Raw genomic sequence first — 26,369 nt, 5'->3', positions numbered from 1 at the left:
CATGTCTGTAATCCCAGGCTGGCAGGAGTATCAGAAGTTCAAGGCCAGGCTCCGTAACTCAGCCCAGACCCTGTTTCAAAATCAAAAATAAAAGGAGTTGGGGATATAGCCCAGGGTAGAAGGCCCCTGGGTTTACTCCCCAGTACCACAAAAAAAAAAAAAAAAAAAAAAAAAAAAAAAAGTAAGGATATTACCAATGAGAAAAGGAGGCCTTGTTATAAATGAAACAATCCAATATGTTTGGTCTACAGAAAGATGAATACCCAGTTTACCCCTCCAATCTTTCCATACTGATTTATGCCATTAACTAGTTTCTCTGTTATTTGTTGCTGTGCCCTGAAATTAACAAATTATACTGTAACAAAGCAATTTTCACCAGACAACTCATAGACTATTTCAAATTCGATCACAGGGAAGGGAAGTATGAATACAGGAATGCCACTATCCCTCTACCAGTAGTACCCTTCACCTCATCTCTGGTTCCCCAACTCACATAAGGGGGAAGAAATTCTTAAAAAGAGAAAAAAAAAAAATGGACAATTTTGTTCTAATGTGCAAGAGACACAATATCCTTTGAAATTATTCATATAAAGCTTTATTTCCTACAACTTTTATGGAGTTATTTTTACAAGTTTTTCAGGTTTTAAAAAAAATGGTATCAAAACATACTTCTGGGGTGAGTCAAGAAGGGAATAAGACCACAATGGGCTGTCTCATTCTCTGATTACAACTAAGCAGCTACCTAAGAGTTCAGAAAAGAGCAGGTAAATAAGGGAAGTCCACTAGAGGTATACAGTCCAGTGATTTTCCTGCTTCTTCTTTTTATCTCCTTCTACTGTCTTTGACCCAAAGATGACTTGTTCTGGTGGCCCAATTCACAAAACAACACAGTAGACACACATACTAAAACTGCTGCAAGAAACTCTCATTCTAACCAGAGGACTGAAAACCCCACTCAAACCAAAGAGCATAGGTAATTTCTTCCCTTCCTCCCCATTGCCCCAGTTTTTCCTTCATTTCTCCTCTCCTGGCCCCTGCCTTGAGATCTAGACCAGACACAGGAATATGATGGGGAAAAGAACCCATGGGAGACCAAGATTATGGGAAAAAAATGCCAAAAAGAACAAGGTTGGAAAAGGGAATCCCCAAATCTATATACAAACAAACCTATATACAAAAAAAAAAAAAAAAAAAAAAAAGTCTTGGGCTGATCCTCAAGCTCTCATGTACAGAACAGTTCCAAAGGATAGCAAAAACTTTGAGACCTGAACTACAATAAGTCTGCCCAAGTCCCAGACTAACCCTTGATAGTACACGTGCAGAGTAATTCTGAACAGCACAGCAAAGACTGAGAAATAAATTAATATTGGAACCGCTAATTAAAAAGGTGAGACCAAACCTAAGATATGAACTTAGCCAAGTTGACTGCCCACTTAAAACACAAAGCAAGGGCTGGGGAGATAGCTCAGCTGGTAGAGTGCTTGCCTTGCAAGCACAAGGCCCTGGGTTCGATCCCCAGCACCGTTAAAAAAAAAAAAAAAAAAAAAAGGCAATATTCGGTGAAGATTTTTAACAGGATCTCACATCTCCACAAAATAATATTCAGAACGTGACCCAAAATTACTAAATCTAGAAAGAAAAAAGAAAACATGACCAATTCTTAGGAGAAAGGACCATGGATAGATGCTGAACTAAATCTAAACTGTTAGTTAGAATTATCAAAAAATGTTAAACCATTATCATAAATAACCATGCTCCTTGAGGTAAAGGTAAACTCTATTGAAAGACAGATGTTCTCAGCAGAGAAAAAGAAAAGAAAAAGAAGTAAAGAGATAATGGTACAGTTCTGTAGCTTGTGGTGGTGTTCGATGAAGTTACACTTGTGCTCACGCTGCAGAAAAACCACACATCCATGCACATGTAACTGGAAAACTCTGATAAGCTCTATGGATTCCACCAATGTCAATTTCTGGGTATTAATAATGTGCTTACCGTTATGCAAGACAATAATAGAGGGAGCAGCTGGGAGAAGGATTCATGAGACCTCTATACATTTCTTTGCAACTTCATATAGATCTATAATTATTTAAAAGTAAAGAGTATTTAACAAAACCAAATGAAAATTCTACAATAGAAAAAACTAAGCATGTTAAATTTAAAAATCACAGGACAAGCAGAATGGCTCAATTAAGGAAACAGGAAAAAACTGAATAAACAAAAAGATCAACTGAATGATTTCAATCTGAAGAATGGATAGAAGAGACTGAAAAATAATGTTTTAACAGAACCTCAGAGATTACGAAATATTATCAAAGGGCCTAACAGTCACATAAATGGAATCACAAAAGGAAAAAAAGAAACTGGTTGGTGCAGAAAAAGTAATTGAAGAAATAAGGAGCTACAAGCTTTTAAAACTCAGTGAAAGAAGTAAGTTTACAGATTGGAGCAATTCAATGAATCCCAAACAGAATAACAAAGAAAACCATACCTAGACACATCATGAACTGCTAAAAACCAAAAATTATAATTTTTTTTTTGTACTGGTGATTGAATCTATGAGCGCTTTACCAATGAGATACCCCCCCCAGTACTTTTTTTATTTTGAGACAAGGTCTAGTAAATTGCTGTCTCACTCATTTGCTGAGGCTAGCCTCAAACTTTCAATCCTCCTGCCTCAGCCTCTGTACCAGCTGAAAAAAAGTCTTAAAAGCAACCAGAAAAAAATGACACATTCCATGTAACAGAACAATAATTAAAATTAAAAATAGATTTCTCACCAGAAACCATGGATGCTAAATGACAGTAGAATAATACTTTTAAAGTGCTAAAAGAAAAGTACTATCAATACATCATTCTAAATTCAGTGAAGATATCTTTCAAGAATAAAGAAGAAACAAAAAAATATAAAAGAATCTGTCAACAGCAGTGGGAACCTTTTGTACTGTCACAATTTTTCTGTAAACAAAATATCCCAAAATGAAAAGTTTGTTATTTTAAAAATAGGTAAAATGAATATATTTCTTAAAAAATATACAATGGCACAAGAAAAACTGAACTTAAGCAAAAAGAGGACCACTGGAGAATAAATCAATTTTGAAAAGGGTCTCTATTTTTCCATTCAAGTTTTAGAATGTCTGCCAAATCCCTTAAGAAAATAGTAAATGGGGGCTTGGGTTGTGGCTTGGTGGTAGAGCACTTTGCCTAGCACATGTGAGGCACTGGGCTTGATTCTCAGCACCACATAAAATAAATAAATAAAGTTATTTAAAAAAGAGATTTAAAAAGAAAATAATAGATGAAATTTAATTGGGACTATACGGACGTTTTAGACTAACCTAAGGGAGAAATAACATCTTTTTAACTGTCAGTTTTAAGACACAGCACAAAGCAGAGTTTAGAAAAAAAAAAAAAAAAAAGGCATCAGCAATGTTAAATAAGAACTATACTCTCAGTAACTCACCTCAAACTCTTAAGAATCATAGAAATATAGGACATGATATATAAGATACAAGAATAGTAGCACCACAAATTAGTTCATAAGGTTGGTGAAACAGTATCACCACATGGAGAAAAACTGAATTACTATTATAAGTCATATGCAATGATGGACTCAGATGGAGATCAAACACAAAAGGATGAATTACAAATGCAAACTATCTTTATTGGTAAAGCCATAAAACAAAAGGATAAAAAAAAAAGTCATAAGGATATAAGCCATAAGGAAAATATTTTAACTCCATAATCTTTTATAAGGATTCAATATATTAAAATACTGTCCAAGAAAAGGCACCAACTACAAAATTAACATCTGTGATAGAGTGGGGAAAGACAAACATCAGGCTAATATTCTAGACTATATAAAATACTTCTGTTAATCAAACCGGAAAAGACAAGAACCCAGTTAAAGAAATGAGCAAAGGATATAAGCAGGTAATTCACCAAAGGAGCATTCTAAATCATTCTAATGGGTATATAAAGAGATGCTACAATACATTAGTAATTGGAGAATACAAACAAAACAATGATACCACTTTAACTAACCAGATAAGCAAAACTTAGAAAGGTGGAAAAAGCCAACTGCTGACAGGAAGGGGTTAAAACAGAATCATTTGCACAAATATTATCATTACCTAAGACTTGCTAGGAAATCTGGAAGAACCGCTCTCAACACTCTCTACCTACCCACTCCCACCATTTTTATATTCAAAAGCCTGTTCCTGGCAGTCAGGGTCATTGTGGGCAAAACAATTCACAGGTCACCTTGGAAAGTGATTCCAAATATTTGATTTATTATGCTACATTATTTATTCTCTTTAATTCAATCAATATTCCTAGCCCCTAGTTATACAGAGATTTCTTTTTTAAAAATGGCCCCTTACTACTAGACTAAAAGGAAACAGACCTATAGTTACAAATTGAAATGCATTACAATAGAGCCAATTACTTTACCCACTCATGTGAATACACACACACACACACACACACACACACACACACACACACAAAGTACTTAATCTGGGCACAGTGACTGATATAATCCCATCTACTCAAGAGGTTGAAGCAGTTTAGACCAGCAATATAGTGAGACCCTGCCTCAAAATTTAAAGGGACAGGGTACACAGGGTAACTCTACTTTATGAATAAACTCTCAAGAATATCATTTCCAGACTGTCCCTGGAAGAATGAACTTTTTACATCTCACCTGCAAAACCAGGCCTACTCACTTAGGCAGAAAGGAGAGAGAAGGCAAGAAAACAACTAGAGAATACAAGATTTTCTTATAAAATAGAAACGGGGGAATGTAATCCGAAGCTGCTCCCCCCCCCTTTTCCGTTTTATCACAACCTAGCTTGTCAGTCTGAAAGCTGCTCTCCCCGCCCTTTCCGGTGCAGCCATTTTCCCCACCTCCCAACTACCTGTCAGTCTGTGAACATGCTAGCTAGCTATTGGTTCATCAGTCAGCTACAAGTATCCTTCTCCGTTATTGATCCCCTGTAGCCGGCAGAATTCAACTGCTTAAGGATAGCTACCCCGCCATCTTCTCTCTCTTGCTTTTCTCTCCCTGTGACTCACTTTCTTTCTCCTCCTCGCTTTTCACACTCCCTTTCTCTTTTCCTCTCATTTTCTCTCTTACCCCGCAGGGAGACACTCTGTTTGCTTCATAAACTCCCTTAGTGAAGAAAAAAAAAAGAATATCATTTCCATAAATGAAGGAACTCCATTATCTTAGATGCAGTGTGATTATGTGCTACTTTAACGTACTGGACTCCAAACAGTTCCAGAAAAACATTTTAGAGAGATTTGTAGCTCAGTTTAAAATTTAAAAAAAAAAAAAATGGAGAAAAGGGGTATAGCTCAGTAGAATATTGCCTATAGCAATGCTCAATGCCCTGGGTTGATCCCCAGAACTGCAAAAAAATAATAATCTTTGATGGCCCCTAAGCATAGTTAATGAAGGACGGTTAATGGAAATAAAATCTCAAATGTTACCTTTACTACACAGAAGGGAAAAGGATGTGGTGGAGGGAGCCTGACTTTTCTAATCTATACTGAATAAACAGAGTAAAGTTGGGGATTTAAATATGATTTACTTGTATAAAGGCTAGAGGAAAGTGCTATTACATGGGTTGCTATTTCCAGAAGTTTTATTCTTATGGAGCATATTTAAGAAAAACTAAACCATAAAACTGTTAAACAGTTTATGTGCCAGACACTTGCCTAAGCCTTTTAATATACAACTGTTAAATATTATTCCCCAAGAGAAGAATTAACCACTAAATCTTTTGTAGACAGAATATCTCACTGAAATCAGTGGTCATCAGAATATACTCTCAGAGTCAAGCATGGTGGTACATGTTTATAATCCCAGGAACCAGGAGCCTGAGGCAAGAGGATTGCAGAAGGATCGAGGTCAGCCTCAGCAATTTAGCAAGACCTTCAACAACTCAGATCCTGTATCAAAATAAAAAAGATAAAGTACCCCTGGGTTTAAACCCCAGCACCAAAGGAAAAAAAGAATTTCAGAAATATCATCCTACATTATAAACTCTGAGGGAGGTGAATGAGATTTAAATAAATATTTACAGAGACATACACTTGTACACAGGCACACAAAGAATGGCAGTTGAATTAAACTTGGTGTGCTACATCTCATTCCTTCTACAAGGGCAGAGATCATGCATCTTTTTTTTTTGGCGGGGGGTGGGGGATACTGGAAATTGAACCCAAGGACTCTACCACTGAGCTACACCCTCAACTTCTTTTATTTTTTGAGACAAAGCCTCGTTAAATTGTCCAGGTTGAGATCCTCTTGACTCACCTTCCCAAGCAGCCAGGATTACAGGCATATATCACTGAGCCCAGCCTAAGTATCTTTGTACTTCACCTCAACTCTTTTTTTTTGCAGTGCTGGGGATTGAACCCAAGGCCTTGTGCTTGCTAGGCAAGCACTCTACCAACTGAGCTATCTCCCCAGCCCTTCACCTCAACTCTTAATATTCAAAACAACATGTGCAATTGCTAAAGGTCTACAGAACAAGGCTGGGGCTGTCGCTCAGTGGTATAGCACTTGCCTAGCAGTAAAAAGCCCTAAATAGCACTGCAATATACACAATAGCAAAATCCGTTTTTTTAAAGTATTAATTGTAGGGTAGTCAAACTATTTAGGATAAGCCTTGGTAAAACACTAAAAATATTTACCTTCAATTTTTTTAACTTCATTAAGTCACCTTCCTCTCTTCTATGAAGACTAACTTCCAAACTATGGGAGTGAATAAAAAAGAAAATGAAACCCAAAATCCTATTTGATTCACTTCATGAAAAGATAGTTAATAAGAAGTGTGTCCCTTGGGGGGTGGGGTGGAGGGAGTAACTAAATCAACCTTGACTATAATATTGGATATGGAGGGAATTACACATGCTTTGGAAGTACTAGACAGAATGCACTCTTGCCCTCAAGTGTGCCTGCTGTCCACCATTCTAGAGACATTATATTTTGCCCTTCCAGAAAAATAAATCCACAGCCTTCTGCTAAAGTGAAGAAAGGGCACTCTCTTGGCTGCATGAATAAAAGGAAAGGATCTGAGAGTCTTTTCTCAAACTATCAAAGAATCTTTCTGCTTCAAACTACTTGCCTACTGAAAAGATGCCTCCTTCCAGATGGAATTGGTCCAGCCATTCCTGAGCCTTTTGGATTTTCACTGTGTAAATCACCTGGCTTTCCCCATTACCACCACAAATTCAGCTTTCTTAAGTCTGCTAAGTTACTGATCATCTACTTGTTTTCCAGTTTCCAAATTTTTGTTGCTGTTATTTCTTCTATAGTTGTTTTTGTCCTTCTCAGTTAAGGCTTTTCCTTTTCTTATTGTCATTTAGTGATGTTTGAAAAAGAACAGAGGCTGTTAGGTGTGCTCACTCCATAATCTCAGACTGGAAGCTCCCTGAACTGTTGTTGTTTATTTCTACTTTTGCACTTAGATGCTCCTCCTTGGTAGACTACAAGTTTGGAAATACAGTGCTGCCAACTACTCCACCTCTCTGGGAAACTCCATTTCCCCACCTATAGAAAATGAAAGAACAGAGAATTCCTGAGGTTCCTTCCAGGTCCTAGGAATCCTTTATCTTGGCTGAAGCACAAAAACTTTTAAATCACCCTGATGTCTTCAACCAGCACTACTGTATGCAAAACTATTTGACTTTGTTCTATTTGTTGTTTGAAAGGGTAAAGGAGACTGGCCAAAATAATGCACTAACAGTTTCCTTAACCAGACTAAGCTAATTTATATAATAAAACTCCAAAAATACTGAAATTTAAAATTTACATTGGTTTTCCCCTTCCTCAGTTTTTTGTTTTTTTCTTTTTTGGAGTGGGGGAGGGGGGATAGTGGGAATTGGACTCAGGGGCACTTTACCACCAAGTTACATCCCAAGCTTTTTTGCCTTTTTATTTTCAGATATGAACTTGCTAAACTGCTGGGGCTGGCCTCAAACTTGAAATCCTCCTGCCTCAATCTCCCAAGTGGCTGGAATTACAGGCCCTTCCAGTGCACCTGGCAGGTTTCTGTCTTCTTGAAGAAATGACCAATTAAACAAAAGAGTAGTGCCAATTACATGGCAGAAATACAAGTTCAACCTCAGAAGAAAAAGTAAAAACTCTAGAATTTACTAAGATTTGGTTAACTTTATATAACCCATATTCTTCCGGGCCTAAGAAATCCATGCATATAGATGTGATCGCAATAATGATAATAAAATTCTTGCTCATTTTGCCCACCATGGACTCCAGCAGATATCCCAGGGGTTATCTCCCCCAGAGCAGACCATTCGCTACAGCAGGTAGTGCCACCTATCACACACTACTTACAGATGTCCTCTGCCTAGGAAACCCTCACTACTGGGAACAAAGAATCCATACCAAGAATGGCAGAGTCAATGCTTCAGGTGTGCTGGGCTAAGATGACAGGGCAAGGATGGCATTCACCAAAAAGTGGAGAGATCACCCAAGCCTCAGTAAATCCTTAGGGGATCTACTCAAGTTCAGCTTGTGCTCATGTATAATAGGCAGAAAGCAGCCCCCACACCATAACATGCAGAAGCAAGATGGATGGGGTACACAAATTACCAATCATTTCAGAGTTTCCCACTGTCACTCAATCTCTCTTTGATTGTCCAAGTCCTATAAAGGAGGAAGAGATTAATATCCCCATTTTATAAGAAAGGTTCACAATATATATCTCTTAGGACAATAAACTTAGCCCTTCTAGCTGGACATGGTGGTGCACACATGTAATCCCGGCGATTCAGGAGGCTGAGGCTAGAGGATTACAAATTCAAGTCAGCCTCAGCAACTTTGTAACCTGCAGCAACTAAGCAAGACCCTGTTCCAAAAGAAAAAATAAAAATGCTGGAGATGTAAAGACTGTTATTATTCTTGATGTTTATTTTACTGAAAGAGTAAATACTTGTTTCTATGGTGGCAAAACCCTGCAAGGAAGATGATGTATCAATACAGGAGTAGTTAGTATGAGGATGGGGAGTCAGAGATGGTGACACATAATAAAGGAGAGTAAGTCAGAGAGGAGCAAAGTCAGAATGTGCCCTAGTCAACGAGGATTTAATTTCCACAGACGGGTGGAAGGTTTTGCTGCTATTTAGAATAGTTTATTCACCAAAAAAAAAAAAAAAAAAAAACAAAAACAAACAAAAAAAGAATAGTTTATTGAACAACTAAACAACACAGCTAGAACCTATCCTTTGATATTTAAAAAAAAAATTTTTTAATAGTTGTAGATGGACAACATGACTTTATTTTATTTTTTAGTGCAGTGCTAAGGATCTAACCCAGTACCTCATACATGCTAGGCAAGTGCTCTGCCACTGAGCTATTGCCCCAGTCCTGATATGTTTTGTATCTTGAGAAGCAAAGAAACATAGGAGGGGAGGCAAAATGACAAGAATTAAAGGAAACCAAAGGCACCTAGAAATATAGAATCTACGCACCTAGAAATACAGAGGTGCCAGAATGTCGAGTAAAAAGACACAAGAGGTAAAAAAGAAAAAAAGCCCCAGAAAGCTTGAAAAATCAGTACTAAAGACTCCTAGAATTAGTCATGATGCTGCACACCTGTAATCCCAGAGACTCAGGAGGCTGAGGCATGAGGATCTCAAGTTTGAGACCAGCCTCAGCAACTCAATAAGACCCTGCCTCAAAATAAAAATAAAGGGGAGCTGAAGGGTGTAGTTCAGTGAAGAGCACCCCTCGGTGGTTCAATTCTGAGTACCACAAAAATAAATAAATAAATAAAAAGACTACTACTGGGGCTGGAATAAGATGAGGATATAAGTTGTAAACCACAGGTGACAAGTAGATAAAAGGTGACCAGAAGACCACCATGAGGGGAAGAGTGGAGGTAAAGGGCAGCTCAGGGACTTCCAGGAAAAGAAAGCTGAATGTGTGCCCAAACTCTGTTCTCATTAACTCACTAAGCAAAAGTAAAGAAATGAAAAAAAAAAAAAAGCATTCACCCACAGCACACACACAAAAAAAAGAAATAGCAGCAACACAACTTTGAAATGTGTAAAGTAGAATGTGGTGTCTTAGACCTGAGAAACCTGCATCCTACGTGATCAAAAGGAGGCAATGTGATTTACAGTGATTTATACTTTACACTCCAAAACCTGATAGGAATGGGAGGCCCAGGACCCCTCTCGGAAACGGAAGAAGTAGGTTGCAAAAGGACAGACTTGCTTATGAGAAAGGTTAGACTCTCAAATCTTCTCCCTTTATACACGTAGCTAAGACAATGTTCTTTCCTCACCCAAGCAGAAGGCTGTAGACTTATTTTCTAGAAGGGTCTCTGGAATTGGGAACACCAGGCAAGTTGTGGATAAGAACACTATACTGAAGAAATAAGTCACATGTAAAGTTGTCTTTCAGACATTCACTAAGTCAAAGTAAAATAATTTACTCAAAAAAGTGAAGGCACAAGACTAAGAATAGAGGATGCAACACACAAGCAAAAGAAATCTCTAGGAAGTTGGAGAAAAGTGATCCATCCTACTGCTGTGCCATTCACCTAGTGATCAACCATCTAAACATGGCACATGACTCCAGAATGGATTTATTTAAGAAGATAAAACTAACAAAATACCTGATGTACATGATAATATACAGGAAGACTCATGCAAATGAGTTTAGAGAATTATCACTGATAAATACATTAGAAAGTAAAGGACTAAGGAAGTAACTCAGTGTGGAGCACCCCTGGGTACAAATCCCCAGTACCAACAAAGAAAATAAAGACCACACAAATAAAATGACTGCTTAAAAAACAATTTAGGTGCTGTGTGTGCACATCTATAATCCCAGCTACTCACAACAGTGAGACAGGAGGATTGTGAGTTGGAGGCTAGCCTGGACAATCTAGCATAAACCTGTCTCAAAATAAAATTTAAAATGGTCTGAATACATACTTTAGCAGTAGAGGTCACAAAACAACAAACAACAACAACAAAAAAAAAACCATTTAGGAAAACAAGTATTCAAACTACTCACTGAGGAAAAGACAGTCTCCTTGTTAAATGTTGCTGGGAGAGCTGGATATCCACATGTAGAAGAATGAAACTGAACTTTTATCTTACATTATATGCAAAAATTCATAGTAAAGTTAAAGACCTAAACAGCAAGACCTGAAACTCATGGGGGATGGTAGCATAGGCCTATAATCCCAGTGACTTGGAAGGCTTAGGCAGTAGGATTACTCTGGGCAGGTGGGTGCAAAAGCGCACACAATCGCAGCACACCTCCTGCAGTTCCAGAGGCTGAGGCAGGAGGATCGAAAGTTCAAAGCCAACCTCAGCAACTTAGCGAGTCCCTAAGCAACTCAGCAAGACTCTGTCTTAAGAAAAATATAAAAAATGGCTGAGGATATGGCTCAGTTGTTAAGCGCCCCTGGGTCCAATCCCAGGTACCAAAAAAAAGATCACCCTGGGCAATTTAGCCTGACCCTGTCTCAAAGCTTTTGAAAAATGAGCTGGGGGTGTAAATCAATAGGAGAAATAACAGGACAACTTGAACACAATATGAACTCCTAGAAGAAAACATATGGCAAATTTTCATGGAATTGGATTTATCAATGATTTCTCCGATATGACTTCAAAAGGAAACATCAGTAAAAAACAAATGGGATTACAACAAACTTAAGAATGTCTGTGTATCATAGGACAAAATCAACACAGAGAAAAGGCAACCTACAGAAAGGGAGAAAATATTTGCAAATCACGCATCTGTTAAAAGGCTAGTATCCAGGGGCTGGGGAGATAGCTCAGTCAGTAGAGTGCTTGCCTTGTAAGCACAAGGCCCTGGTTCGATCCCCAGCACCCCCAAAAAAAAAAAAAAAAAGAAAGAAAGAAAGAAAGGCTAGTATCCAGAATGTATAAAGAACTCCTATTAGTCAACAACAAAAATTCAAATAATCTAATTTAAAAATAGGGTAAAGGATTTGAATAGACATTTCTCCTAAGATGGACAATGAACCTTATGAAAATATGATCAACACCACCAGTCATGAAAACAATGCAAATCAAAACCACAACAAAACATTACCCACTAGGAGGGCTACTGTTAAAAAAAAAAAAAAAAAACAGAAAACAGAAAGTGTTAGTGTGGATATGGAGAAACTGGAACACATTTGTGCTGTTGGTGGAACTGCAAAATGGTATAGCTTCTATGGACAACAGTATAGAGTTTCCTCAAAAAATTAAAAAGGGAACTATCATAAAATCTAACCCTACTTCTGGGTATACGCCAAAACTACAACCAGGAACTTGAATAAACTTGAATAGATGTTTGAACTTTCATGTTCACTGTAGCACTATTCCCAAATGCCAAAGGTGATAACAATATAACTACAGATAGATGAATGAATCAACAAAATGTGAAACGTACAATGGAATATTATTCAGCCTTAAAAAAGAAGGAATCCTGCCACATGCTATAACATAAACCTTGAAAACACTATGCTGAGTGAAATAAGTCAGGTACAAAAAGATAAATTTGTATGATTCTACTTACATGAGGTATCTAAAATAGTCAAATTCATAAAGACAGAAAAGTGGATGGCAGTAACCAGGGGAACAGGAAAAGAGGAGTTGTTTAATAGGTACCCTGAGATTCAGACATGCACCATAAAAAAAGTTTGGAGATCTGTCTCAATGAAAATACTCAACACTACTAAACTGCATGACTGAACCCAGGAGTACTTTACTACTAAGCTACATTCCCAGACATAATTTAATTTTGAGTCAGGGTCTCACTAAGTTGCTGAGTTTGGCCTTAACATATGATCTTCCTCCTGTCTCAGTCTCCCATGTCGCTGGGATTATGGGTGTGCACCACCACGCCTGGCCCCCAGGATGATATATTTTCTAATGTATTTATCATTGTGACATATTTTGTATTGCAATAAAACAAATGTATTTTGTTTTATTTTGTGTTATTTAAAGACAGCTAAGGTAAGAAACAAATCCATGAGCTGGGGTTGTAGTTCAGTGGTAGAGAGCTTGCCTAGCACATGTGAGGCACTGGGTTTAAAAAAAAAAAAAAAAAAAAAAGCAGCAGCAAATCCCTAAGAAACAGCTGAACAGAAAGAAAGGAATAATGAATAACTTGGGCCCTTGGGGCCTATGAATCTTTCAAATGCCATCTGTTAGTTTTATTCCTCAACCCTTTTGTAAAACTTCTCACATTTTTCTGTTACTTTTCACCTTTTGTTAGACTACAAGTTCTAGACTGTGAGCTCATTGTAGGTACCACTAGCATCTTCTCTTCAGCAGCAGAATGTTGCCTAGCACACGATACATTTCCTCATGTCTTTATACAAGCATTTTTTTCATTCTCACTTTGGTAATCAAACTCCACCTTTTCTATTCTTGCACAGTACTTCCACTGAAAATGGAGAAACTTACCATATACTACTTGGTATATATCCTAGAAAGTGGTGCAGGAGGAAAGGGAAGTCCTAGGCCGGAAGGATGAGAATGGCAAATAAAAGTAACTTAAGCAGAAGAAACTTACAGAGCTATTAATAAAACGATTGTGAACAGTGTAACCATGGCTAATCGTTCTTTGAGACTGAGTATCTCATTAAGTGTTCAAAATTAAATTCTGAGTAGCTGAACTTCCCAATTCACCTGTTATTATCCTAGCCTTGTGAAAAAGGTCAATGAAGAAACTGTTCAAAAATCTGCATGAAGCTGCAACTCTCAAAAACCAAGATGGAAGGGCCAGGGACATAGCTCAGTCGTAGAGTGAGGCCTGGGTTCAATCCCTGCACTGGAAGCGGGTTAAAAAAAAAAAAAAAAAAATAGCTGGCACCAGGAGTATACTATTATTAAACCCAAGAGATCACATGGAGATTTTTAAAACTTAGCATTACCCATTATACACAAAACTGATCAAGCTTGAATAACAAAATTCACAGTTCTAAGAACCTTATTTACTGGGTAAGAGCTAATATAGAGCAAACTGGTTGCCATTCCACTGTCTAAAGAAGGAAAATAGCCTACATAACTTGCTAACTGGAGATTCACTACAAAATCTAAAACTGCCAGTAACAAGGAAGAAAGGATTAAGAAAATTTCCAAATCTCAACTAAATGCCTTGTTAAACCTTGAACATTTCTTCAATCACATAAGAAATTTAAATCTATATAAAATATCAAGTCATAAAATTCAGTTTTTCTAAAATTATTCAAAATAGGGGATGGGGCTATAACTCATGATACCGGTGTTGAGTAGCATGCATGAAACCCTAGGTTCAATCCCCAAGCACCACATGAAGAAAAATTTCAGAATGAAACATAAGAGCACACAGGTATGAACTACATATTTATAAGTGATCATTATAAAAGGAATTTAAACAGGCTACCAATGTCTTACTAAACATGAAACCAATCACACTTTTTTTTTAACCATTCATCCCTGATTTGCTCAGCAGAAGGGAATTCAAATTTATAGTACAAACCCAAAGCAGCTGTACTCATAATTTCACTAGTCTGAAATACTTTCTTTGTTCAGTTTCAAAGGTTATATAGTTAGTTAATTACCATAAAATCTAAACTTTAACTCAAGAGACATGAACAAGCTATAACCTGTATTAAGAGAATCCTGAACACACATTATTGCAATGCCTGAAAACTATATTTTCAAAACAAATCCCATCACTTCTTAAAGAACCTAAGAGTTATTATTATATGCTGTGATGTGAAAAAAAAAAAAAAAAATTGTGTCCTGCACTTAAAAATGAATGCAAACACAAACTAGGGATGTAGCTCAGTGTGGCAGTTGCCCAGCATATCCAAGGCCTTGGATTCAACCTCCAGCTTCAAAAAGTGGGGGGGGGGGGGGTGGGGCTACACAAGAGCGACACCTGCCATGCCAATACAAGGCACCCTGCAGCATGAATGAATATAATACTGTAGTCACTATACATGATATGTTTGTGGGTGTGTATTTATATATATGCTGTAACTATCTATAGACATACATAGCATATACATAAATATGAATATGGATATATATTTTTAAAAAACTTCACTTCCCCCTCTCCACTAATTTTGCTAATTTAAGATTGTTTTAATTGAAAAATACACCCAAAAAAGTGTCAGTTTTTTGGAAGTATATCTAGTAAGAAGTAAATTTTTTCCTCTGCCCCTCTAAACTCAAATACACAGGAAAATTACAATTACGATTTATGTGCTTTTTTCTATTCTCACACAAATAACATATACACATATTTCATAAAACAAAAATGAATCATTCTATAGTGTGTCATATCTTATTTTCATTTAACAATAAATTTTAGACATTTTTAGCACAATACAGTTATAACTCTAGCCTTTTGTGAGCAGTTTTAGATTCATGACAAGACTGAACATAAGGTACAGATATTTCCTATATACCCTCTGACCCACACATTCTAGTTCATTTAAGTGGATGAATAGTAAGAATAAATCATAATTTTACTGTTTTTCCACTAACAAATGTTTAAAACGTTTCCCACTTTGTGCTTACAGTCTGTACCTTCATAACACACGTCAAGAAAGATGAAATATACACGACATAGTCCCTGTAGATTATAATAGAGCTATCAGCACAAGACATTGCTTATATGTTTTTGTTGATGCAGGTGTACACAAACCTATTGCACTGCAAGTCATATAAATGTATAGGTACATAAAAGTATATGAAATATATAATACTTGATAATAAGTGACTATGTTACTGGTTTATGTATTTACTATACTATACTTTTATCATTAGAGTTGACTCCTTTTATTTATCAAAAAAAAAAAATGTACTGTACAACACTATGCCATGGTACACTGCCAGTAGCCTCAAACAGAAAATACTCATGTGCCTCATCTCCCACTTCTTGACTGCATCAAGAGGCCATATGAAGGGGCTGGAGGTGCAGCTCAGCGTTAGAATGCATACTTAGCATGCACTAGGCCCTAGGTTCAATCTTAAGTACCCACCAAAAAAAAAAAAAAAAAAAAAAAAGGACCACAATCAGGTGACTGATATGCCTATACCACCTAGGTTTGCGTAAGTACGCTCTTGATGTTCACACTAGATATCCCTAGTAATGCTTTTATTATACTCCTGCCATTAAGTAACACATGACTCTACATATAGTCTTACCATTTGTTCTATTATTTTTAAGGGTAGATAGCGCAACATGTGATTATTGGGTCTCAGATTACACAAAATTAACCCTGCACTGAGTTACTGCTTTATTATCTTCTAAAAACAGATGGTTCCAATAAATTATTTCAGCCAAGTTTTCTGTTTGTTTGTTTCATGATACTGAAGATTAAACCCAGGGCACATGCTAGTCAAGGGCTCAACCACTGAGCTATATCTCCAGCACTTTATTTTTTGGTACCAGAGATTGAACCCAGGAACACTTAACCACTAAGCAACATCCCCATCTCTCTTTTATTTTTTATTCTGAGACAGGATCCCACCAAGTTGCTTAGGACCTAAGTTGTTGAGGCTAGCCTCAAACTTACAATCCTCCTGCCTCAGCTTCCCAATCACTGAGATGACGGGCGTGCACTTGATTCAATCCCTAGCACAAGAGGAGGAATTCTGCTTTCATTCTACCATGCTATGTAATTCCTCTGTAAATCTTATGTTATCTGTACTATACTCTTGACTTTTCTGTTAAAAAGGTGCTTCATTAGTACATTTTGTAAGTGCATTTTAAGGTGTAAATAGATTCTAATATACATATATATATATGAAATTCATGCTTTTTAAAAATGCTCTTATTTGTGCACAATAAAATATACATAATAGGATTCACTGTGCATATTTGTTCATAATATGGTCAATTTAATTCCCCAGTACCCTCCTTACACCTCCTTACACACTTTTCCTCCCTTCCCCTGGCCTACTTCCTCTATCCTACTGGTCTTCCTTCTATTTTCATAATACCTCCTTATTTCTCTTTTTTTCCTCCAGTTTCCACATATGACAGAAAAAAATACAATTCTTGACTTTCTGAGTCTGGCTTATTTCATTTAACATGATGCTTTACAAATCCATTTTCTAGCAAATGACATAATTTTGTTCTTTACAGTTCAACAAAACTCCACTGTGTATATATATCATATTTTCTTAATCCACTCATCTGCTGATAGACATCTAAGTTGGTTCCATAATTTGACTATTGTGAATTGCACTACTATAAACATGGGTATGCATGTATTACTATAGTATGATGACTTTTGGATAAATACCCAGGAGTGATAGAGCTGGGTCATATGATGGTTCTGTTCTAGTCTTCTGCACGCTTTTATAACTTTTTTTTTTTTTGGTACTGGGGATTGAACCCAGGGGTGCTTAACCACTGAACTACATCTACATCCCCAGTCCTTTTTTAAATATTTTATTTAGAGACAGAGTCTTGCTGAGATGCTTAGGGCCTTATTAAGTTGCTGAGGCAACTGAACTCACAATCTTCCTGCCTCAGTCTCCCAAGAGCTAGGATTAGATGTGTGAGCCACCACACCCAGCTATATAGAGCATTATTTAAAAACAAGAATTACTAAATTACAATTTTAAACTATCTCTCTAGTTAAGGTCTATCCCAGTGGAGCTTTTTTCCTGCAGTCATACATTATTGCAAAGGCCTAGGAGAGTAAATCTGTGGTTTTGCTTTACTCACAAAACCATTTGTTACGTCTATGGGAAGGAAGTCCAAGACAGTTATTAAAAGTATGAAAGACATAATAATTCTGGTTACTAATCTTGAGTGTAAAGGAACCAATACATTTAAACTCATTCATAATCCGAGGGAGTGTTAGAAGATAAAAACCAGGCAGATCTATCTACCCTAAAAATGGCCCTAAAGTAAACTGCTTGAAAAAAAATCTAAAAGATCCTGGGTGGGGAATTTTGGTACTAGCCAATTCATAATACAAGTAGAAAAAAAAAGGTCCAAATAAAGGCACTGTGGGTCAACAGGACAACTGTGGATTAAACATCAGTTCTTTGAAAAAGGACTCTCCTGAAGATGGGTCATGATTCAAGTTTTAGAGGAATCTTAATGAAGTTTAGTGACCTTGACAGACAGTGGAAGGAATCACATGTGAAAATTTTTTAAATAACAATTAAATTAAATTTAAATTTTAAATAAAAGTATTACACTCAGGTACAGTTCAGTAACAGAGTACTTGCTAGGCATGTGTGAGGCCCTGGGTTCAATCCCAGTATCATCACCACCAAAAAAAAAAAAAAAAGTATTGACTTTAATAAATTTTGCCTAACATCATAATAAAAAAAGAAACCCTTTATGCTTTTAAAATTAAATCAATAAGTAGTAGAAACATCACCCTGTGCCACGCCATTTATTCAAACTCCATTCCCTAAATTACTACTGTGTACTAAGCATTTGCCTAGAAGATAGGGACAGATAAAGACAATTTGGTTCCTTGTTCTTTTTTTTTTTGTTTTGGTACTGGAGATTGATCCCAAGGATCCTTTAACACTGAGCTGTATCCCAAGCCCTTTTTATTTATTTTGTAGATGGACACAATACCTTTGATTTATTTATTGTTTGTGTGGTGCTAAGGATTGAACCCAATGCCCCCCACACATGCTAGGCAAGCACTCTACCACTGAGCTACAACCCCAGCCCACCCTATTTATTTTTAATTTGAGACAGAAGTCTCACTAAATAGTTGAGGCTGGCCTCCAACATGCAATCTTCCTGCCTCAGGCTGCCAAGTCTCTGGGATTATAGGCGTGCACCATTACATCTATCTGGCTTGTCCTTTTTCTTCCCACATACACACACTTTTTTTTTTTTTTAATCTTATTGGGGCATTACATTTGTTCATACTGATGGGATCTGTTGTTGTATGCAAACGTGCACACAATTTACCACATAACAATATAGTTTGGCCAATTTCACTCCTTAGTGCTTTCCCTCTCCCTCGTTATCTCCTACCTCTTTGTTCCTTTCCTCTACTGATCTCCCTTTGATTTTCATAAGATCCAGCACTCACCTTTCTTTTCCTTTTTTCCTCTACAGCTTCCACATAAGAGAAAAGCTACTACCCCTAACCTTCTGAGTTTGATTTATTTCACTTAATATATTTGTCTCTAGTTCCACTGATTTTCCTGTAAATGACATAATTTCATTTGTCTTTATGGCCGAATAACACTCCATTGTGTGTGTATATATATCACATGTTTTTTATCCATTCATCCATGGATTGACACCTTATCTGGTTCCATAATTTGACTATTGTGAATTGGACTGCTACAAACATGGGTATGCATGTATCACTGTAGTACGAGGACTTTAATTCTTCAGGATAAATACCAAGGAGCAGTATAGCTGGGTCATATGGTGGTTGCATGCCTAGTCTTCTGAGGACCCTCCATACTGATTTCCACAGTGGTTGTATTAATTTACAATCCCACCCATAGTGTAAAAGTGTTCTTTTTCTCCACATCCTCTCTAGCAAGCATTTATTACTATTTGTACTCTTGATGACTGCCATTCTGACTATGTGAGAAGAAATCTCAGTGTAGTTTAGATTTGCATTTCCCAGATTGCTAATGATGACCATTTTTCCATATATTTGTTGGCCATTTGCATTTCTTCTGTTTAGTCAGGTGCAGTGGCACACATCTGTAATCCCAGTGGCTTGAGAGGCTGAGGCAGGAGGACTGCAAGTTCAAGTCAATCTCAGAAACTTAGGGAGGGCTTAAGCGAGTTAGTGAGATCCTGTGTCAAAATAAAAAATAAAAAAGGGCTAGTGATATGACTCGGTGGTTAAGCCAGAAGAGTAGGTGCAAAGATTTTCTCCCATTCTGTAGATTATCTCTTCACATTCCTAATTGTTTCCTTTGTTGTGCAAAAGCTTTTAGTTAAATGTCAATGCATTTATTAACTCTAGGCATTACTTCCTGAACTTTAGGGGTCCTACTGAGAAAGTCATTGCCTGTACTTATATGCTAGAGTGTTGACCCTACATTTTCTTCTAGGAGTTGCATAGTTTCTGGTCTAATTCCTAGGTCTTTAATCATTGGTATCATTTAATCATTTTAACATTGGTATTTTGATGGGTACTGCATTGAATCTGTATATTGCTTTTGGTAGTAGTCATTTTAATAAAATTAATTACACCTATCCATGAACATGGGAGGCCTTTTCCATCTTTTGAACTCATTTTCTATTTCTTTCTTCAATGTTATATATTTTTCACTGTAGAGGTCTTTCATCTCCTTGGTTAAATTTATTCCTAGGGTTTTTGTTGTAGCTGTTGTTGTTTGAGACTACTGTGAATGAAACTGTTTCCTGACTTCTTTCTCAGCAGATTCATTGTTGGCATATAGGAAAGCTATTGATCTTTGTATGTTGATTTTGTAATCTGCTATTTTGCCAAATTTGTTTATTAGCTCTAGCAGCCTTTCAGTAGAGTTTTTTTTTTTTTTCTAGATATAGGATCATATTATCTGCTCGTTCTTGTTCTTAAAAAGCTCCGTCTAGTATGAGACATGTAAAATATTATATTCATGTTATGTGACAAATACAGATATCAGAAATTTTTTTTCCTAAAGAGCAAAGTAGCCAGGCACAGTGGCACATGCCTGTAATCCCAGCAGCTCAGGAGGCTGAGGCAGAAGGATCACAAGTTCAAAGCCAGCCTCAGCAATGGCAAGATACCTAAGCAACTCAGTGAGACCCTGTCTCTAAATAAAATACAAAACAGGGCAGGGAATGTGGCTCAGTGGTCAAGTGCCCCTGAGTTCAATCCCCAAAACCAAAAAAAAAAAAAAAAAGAGAGAGAGAGAGAAAGAGAGAGAGAGAGAAAAAGTAAACATTTTAGGCTTTATTGACTAAAAGGCAAAATCAAGAGTTTTATGTAGATATTTACATAACCATTAAATTTTAACTTTTTGGGGGGAGGGGTAATGGGGATGGAATATAGGAGCATTTTACCACTGAGTCACATTCCCATTCCTCTTTATTTTCTATTTTGAGACAAGGTCTCACTAAGTCACTTAGGGGCTCACTAAGTTACTGAGGCTGGCCTCAACCTTGCAAGCCTTCTGCCTCAGCCTCGAAAAGTTGCTGACATTACCCATGTGCCAACACGCGTCTTAAAAACGTAGACCCTATTCTTAGTTCCTGCGTCATAAAAATACATGCTACTGACTAGATTTAGATCTAGTTTGCCCACCTCAACATTCAGGAAGATTAAGATTAATAAAGTGGTAGGTTGAGGGAAAGAGCAAACCCATTTCACAAAAGCTAAAACAGAACGCTCAAAGTTTTAAAGGGTAAGTAAAATTTTCCAGGAAAAGAAGAACAGAAGTCGTCTAGATATAAAGAACAAAAAGTCAGCAAGAAACAGTTTGGCAGTCAAAACAATCTTAAAGAACAAAATTTGAAGGACTTGGTGTCTTCCAGTTTTAAAACTTACTACAAAGTTACAGTCATCTAGATTGGGTGATATAGAAATAAGGATAAACATATAGTCAATGAAAAAGAACCAAGTATCCAGAAATAAACCCTTATATTTACAGTCAGCTGATTTTTTGACAAGGGTATAAGACAATGAAATGGGAGGCAGGGACAATCGTATCAACAAATAGAACTAGGATAACTAGATATCCATCCACAAAAGAAAAAATATGGACCTCTAACATCATATATACAAATTAACTCAAAACAGAACAGATCTAAATGTAAAAACTAAAACTATGAAACTCAGAAGAACACACAGGTACTATTCTTCATGACCCTGCATTAGGCCACAGTGTTAGATACCACACCAAAAGCATAAGTACCCAGAGGTGGGGAAAACAGGTAAGTTGGACCATGAGAATTAAAAACTTCTGTGCTTCAAAGGATATGCTCAAGAAAGAACCCTTGACTGATCCTGTCATTTTAGAGAAAATAAACTGATTCCTGGAGCAGGGGTTTGGCGGGGTAGGGGGGAGGAAGGGAGGAAGGAAGGAAGGAAGGAAGGAAGGAAGGAAGGAAGGATGGAAGGATGGATGGATGGGTGAAAGAACCCTTGGAGTGGAGATCATGTGTAAGGTCCTGGGTGGTAGTGCTGGTGCTGGTGCCAGTGGCAGCAGTGGTGGAGGAAGAGGAAGAAGAGTAAGAGAAACCCACAAAGAAGGAGAAAATGTTTACAAATTGTGTATCTGATAAGGGGTCAAGGATCCACAGTGTGTTTTAAAAACTGAGCATGCTATTGTGTGCCTGTAATCCCAGCTACTCTAAAAGCTAAAGTAGGAGAATCACAAGTTTGAGACCAGCCTTGGCAACTCAGTGAGACCTTGTCTCAATAAAATAAAAAAGAGCTGGGGATATACCTCAGTGGTAAAGATACCTAGACTCAATACCCAGTATCACAAAAAAAAAGAAAAGAAAAGAAAAGAAAGGAAAGGAGGAAGAGAGGAAAACGAAGGTGAGGAAAATAAAAGTTTACAACTCAACAATAAAATGACAACCTATTTATACACCTACTATATCATCACGATAGATACTGTATTTTACCAGATAATCATCACAGATTTTATACCAAATTTTTCTGCCAAAAAAGTGGGGAGAGAGTTGGGGATGTGGCTCAGTGGTTAAGTGCCCCTAGATTCAAACCCTAGAATAAAAAAAAAAAGTGAGGTGCAACCATTATGTAAAGCCTTTTTTTTTTAATTGTGCTGGCATTACATTTGAAAAATCAATTACTAAAGTGCCTTTGGTGCAACATTAGGATGCATGAAATACTTGTAAATATGTTAACGCTGTGGTGACAATTATGCAGTGAAATACAGGTAAGAGCTGGCAAGGATGTAGAAAGGTTGGATCCCTCACACTGCTGGTGGAAAAACAAACTGGTCCAGCACCGTTGGAAAGCAGTCTGGCAGTTCCTCAAAAAGTTTAACATAATTGCTAGGTTACCATATAACCCACCAATTCCACTACCAGGTAAAACTTGCACGTGAATGTTCACAGCTGCACTATTCAAAATAGCCAAAAAGTAAACAATCTAAATTAATTAACCTATTCATTAACTGATAAATGGATAACAAATTATGGTACATCCATACAATGAAATATTCAGTCAAAAAAATTAAGTATTAATACATGCTCCTGATATATGATGAACACTGAAAATATTACATTAAAGAAATCAGACACAAAAGGCCACATATTATATGATTCTATTTATATGGAATGTCCAGAATAGGCAAATCCAAAGAGTCAAAAAGTAATCAGTAATTGCCAAGACTGGGGTAAGGGATAAATAGGGAACCTTATTGGCAAGGGTTTCTTGCCAATGAAAATGTTCGAGGGACTGGGGTTGTGACTCAGTGGTAGAGCACTTGCCTAGCATGTGTGAGGCACTGGGTTCAATCCTCAGCACCACATAAAATAAATGAAATAAACATGAAAAAAAGAAATATTCTAGAAGTAGACAGTGATAATGGCTGCAAAATTTGTAAATATATTAAAGATCTCTGGACTGTGTACTTTAAAAGGGTGAATTTTATGGTATGTGAATTCTATTTTTAAAACTTGGGGGACCACAAAAAAAATATATTAAGGCATGCTTGGGGAACTAAAAATAGATTGTTAGGACCACTTTTAAAATTCATGCATCATCTCTCGCCTCGACCATGGCAGCAGTTCCCTAAGTAGTATTTGAGCTGAATTGGACTCAATACAAAATCTGTATTCCAAAGGACAAATATACAAATTTCATCATATCACTCCACTGATTAAAGTTTTTCAGTGGTATTCACTGACTACAAAATAAAATACAAATTCATTCAAATGACAAAACAGCCCTCAATGAGTCTTCGGTCTCATCTGCAGCCATTCACTGCTACTAACCCACTAAGGCAAAATTTAAGACCTGAAGTTCCATGCTTTTTCAAGCTCTCATCCAGTTCCTGCCTCTAAATGGGTCACTCCTATCTTCCTTATCTTGTCCACGTGGCTAACTCCTAGTCTTTTTGGGGTCTGTTGAAGCCTCAACTTCCCTGAAAGGTAAAATGGTGTTTGAGTATCTACCGTGTGTCAAGCAGCGCGCATGGAGCTTACAGTATTAATTAGGCATTCCTAGTTCCTAACTTTCATACTCTGTTTAGTTTGGTGCCTCACTTTAAGGATACACCCCAGCCCAGCAAGAAAGAAATTTTTTAAAAAAATGTGTTTTAAGGAAAAATACTGTTAGAGGAACTCTTTGTGAGAGCTCATTCAAATCAGTTTGTGGTATGCCTGCACCTTGCCCCTTCTCTGTTTTCTATCTTTGCCTCTCATCTGTTCTAGTCGTTCCATTCTGATGACTAACCAAGCAGTTTTTTCTTTGTTCATCATCCCAATTTATTTCCTGGTCTACTTCCTGTCTCCCTAGTTCCTTCATGGAAAATGTTTTCATATGACTTTCTTGATAAATGACCTGTGATTTGGTTCTGCTTACTTTTCTTGAAAATTCTCAGGAGGCAAAAGCACTGCCTTTAGTTCCATATCAGTCTCTCCCCCTGGCAGACACATCAAAGCTTGGGGTGGCTGATAGTGTAATGGAAAGAGAATTGGCTTAAAAGGCAGAGAGGTGTGGGCCAGAAAGGCCTTAAGAAAACTATTTAATCTCATGAACCTCAGTTTCCTCAACTATAAAGTGGGGATTCTACCTATGAAGGTTATTCTAAGGATTAGAAAAATTCATGTAAAGAATTCACAGCAATTAGGGCTGGAGTTGTAGCTCAATGGTAGAGTGCTTGCCTAGCATGTGTGGGGCACTGGGTTTGATTCTCAGCACCACATATAAATAAATAAAATAAAGATCCATCAATAAAAAAAAGATTAAAAAAAAAGAATCCACAGCAATGAAGATTTTTAGCTATCATGACTACTATTTGAACACAAGTGTTATGGTTTAGATATTAGGTGCCTCCCAAAAGCTCATGTGTGAGAAAACGCAAGGTTTAGAGGTGAAATGATTATGTTATGAGAATCATAACCTAATCAGTATACCGATCCCCTTACAGGGATTAAGTGGACACTAACTAGGCAGGTAGGATATGGCCTGGGGGCTTGCCTTAGGAGTTTATATTTGATCCTTGTTGAGCAGAGCTCTCTCTTTCTCTCTGCTTCCTGGCACCATGTTCCCAGCTGCTTTCATCCATCACACTTTTCTGCAATGATATTCTGCCTCATCCTTGGCCCTGAGGAATGAGTAGGCCTTCTATGGACTGAGATCTCTGAAACCATGAGCCCCCTCCCCCCAAAAAACGTTTCCTTCTCTAAAACTGTTCTTGTCGGGTTTTTTGGTTCACAGCAACAAAAAAGTTGACTAGAACAATAAGAGATTAAGTGTTAAGTGTTAGAAGAGATCTGTAATAAGAGATAACAAGCAATATTAATAAAGAAAATCCAATTATAGTTCCACAACATTTTCTGAGTACCACCTCTACCTAAGCAGTGCCAGGTACCAGAACTGTAACTGTAAACAAGAAAGCACCTGCCCTTAAGAGGTTTACATTCACTAAAGGAAGAGAGACAAGTAAAAAGAAAATTACAACACAATAAGGTAAGAGCATATTTCTTTTCTTTGTAGTAGGGATAGAACCCAGAAGCACTCTACCACTGAACTACACTAGCAGCCATTTTTTATTTTTTATTTATTTTGAGACAGAATCTCACCAAGTTGCTGAAGCTGGCATTGAACTTGCATGCCTCCTGCCTCAGTCTCCTGAGTAGCTAGGATAACAAGCAAGGGCCATCATTCCCCACCACAAAATGTCAGATATAGATTTATCATATCCAGAGAAGCAGGGGAGGCTGAAGACACACTGAAGTAAGGAGGAGAGTGGCAACAGCAAGGGTCAACCACTCCCTTGTGAAACTAAAGAATGGAAGCTGTTCACTAACCATTTTGCACTAATAAGTTTTCTCTGTTCAAATAATCAGAACCACAAAAAAATTCCCATACTCAAGTTAGAGTCTTATACATACCCCTAAATATCCTCTTCCAAATCTTATGGTCATAAAAGATTCACACACAAAATACAATGTCGAGTACTAAGAACAGGAATGAAGCCCAAAAGCCAGAAAAGTAGAAAAGTATTCAATTCAAACAAACTGTCAGAGAGGTTAAAAAAAAAAAAAAAAAAAACTAAAGAGCCAGCCAGGCCTGGTGGTGCATGTCTGTAATTCAAGCAGTTTGGGAGGCTGAGGCAGGAGGTTTGTTCAAAGCCAGCCTCAGCAACTTAGTGAAGCCATAAGCAACTCAGTGAGACCCTATCGCTAATAAAATGTAAAAAAGGGCTGGGGA

The 26,369-nt window shown here is 37.2% G+C and overlaps 1 protein-coding gene and 1 non-coding gene across 2 annotated transcripts in view; one reads left to right on the top strand and one right to left on the bottom strand.

Moving 5' to 3' along the window:
* The window catches only part of Dip2b (disco interacting protein 2 homolog B), a 240,745-nt gene that overhangs the window by 169,656 nt on the left and 44,720 nt on the right, over nucleotides 1–26,369 (bottom strand).
* Nucleotides 17,641–17,774, top strand: LOC124984130 (small nucleolar RNA SNORA18). Its single transcript, XR_007108590.1, has one exon. It is a non-coding gene; the product is annotated as a small nucleolar RNA SNORA18 (small nucleolar RNA).

The sequence above is a fragment of the Sciurus carolinensis genome, chromosome 4 (assembly GCF_902686445.1).
Source record: "Sciurus carolinensis chromosome 4, mSciCar1.2, whole genome shotgun sequence".
NCBI classification, from domain to species: domain Eukaryota; kingdom Metazoa; phylum Chordata; class Mammalia; order Rodentia; family Sciuridae; genus Sciurus; species Sciurus carolinensis.
Note: the sequence above shows the minus strand (reverse complement) of the source record. Positions and strands in the feature narration are given on the sequence as shown.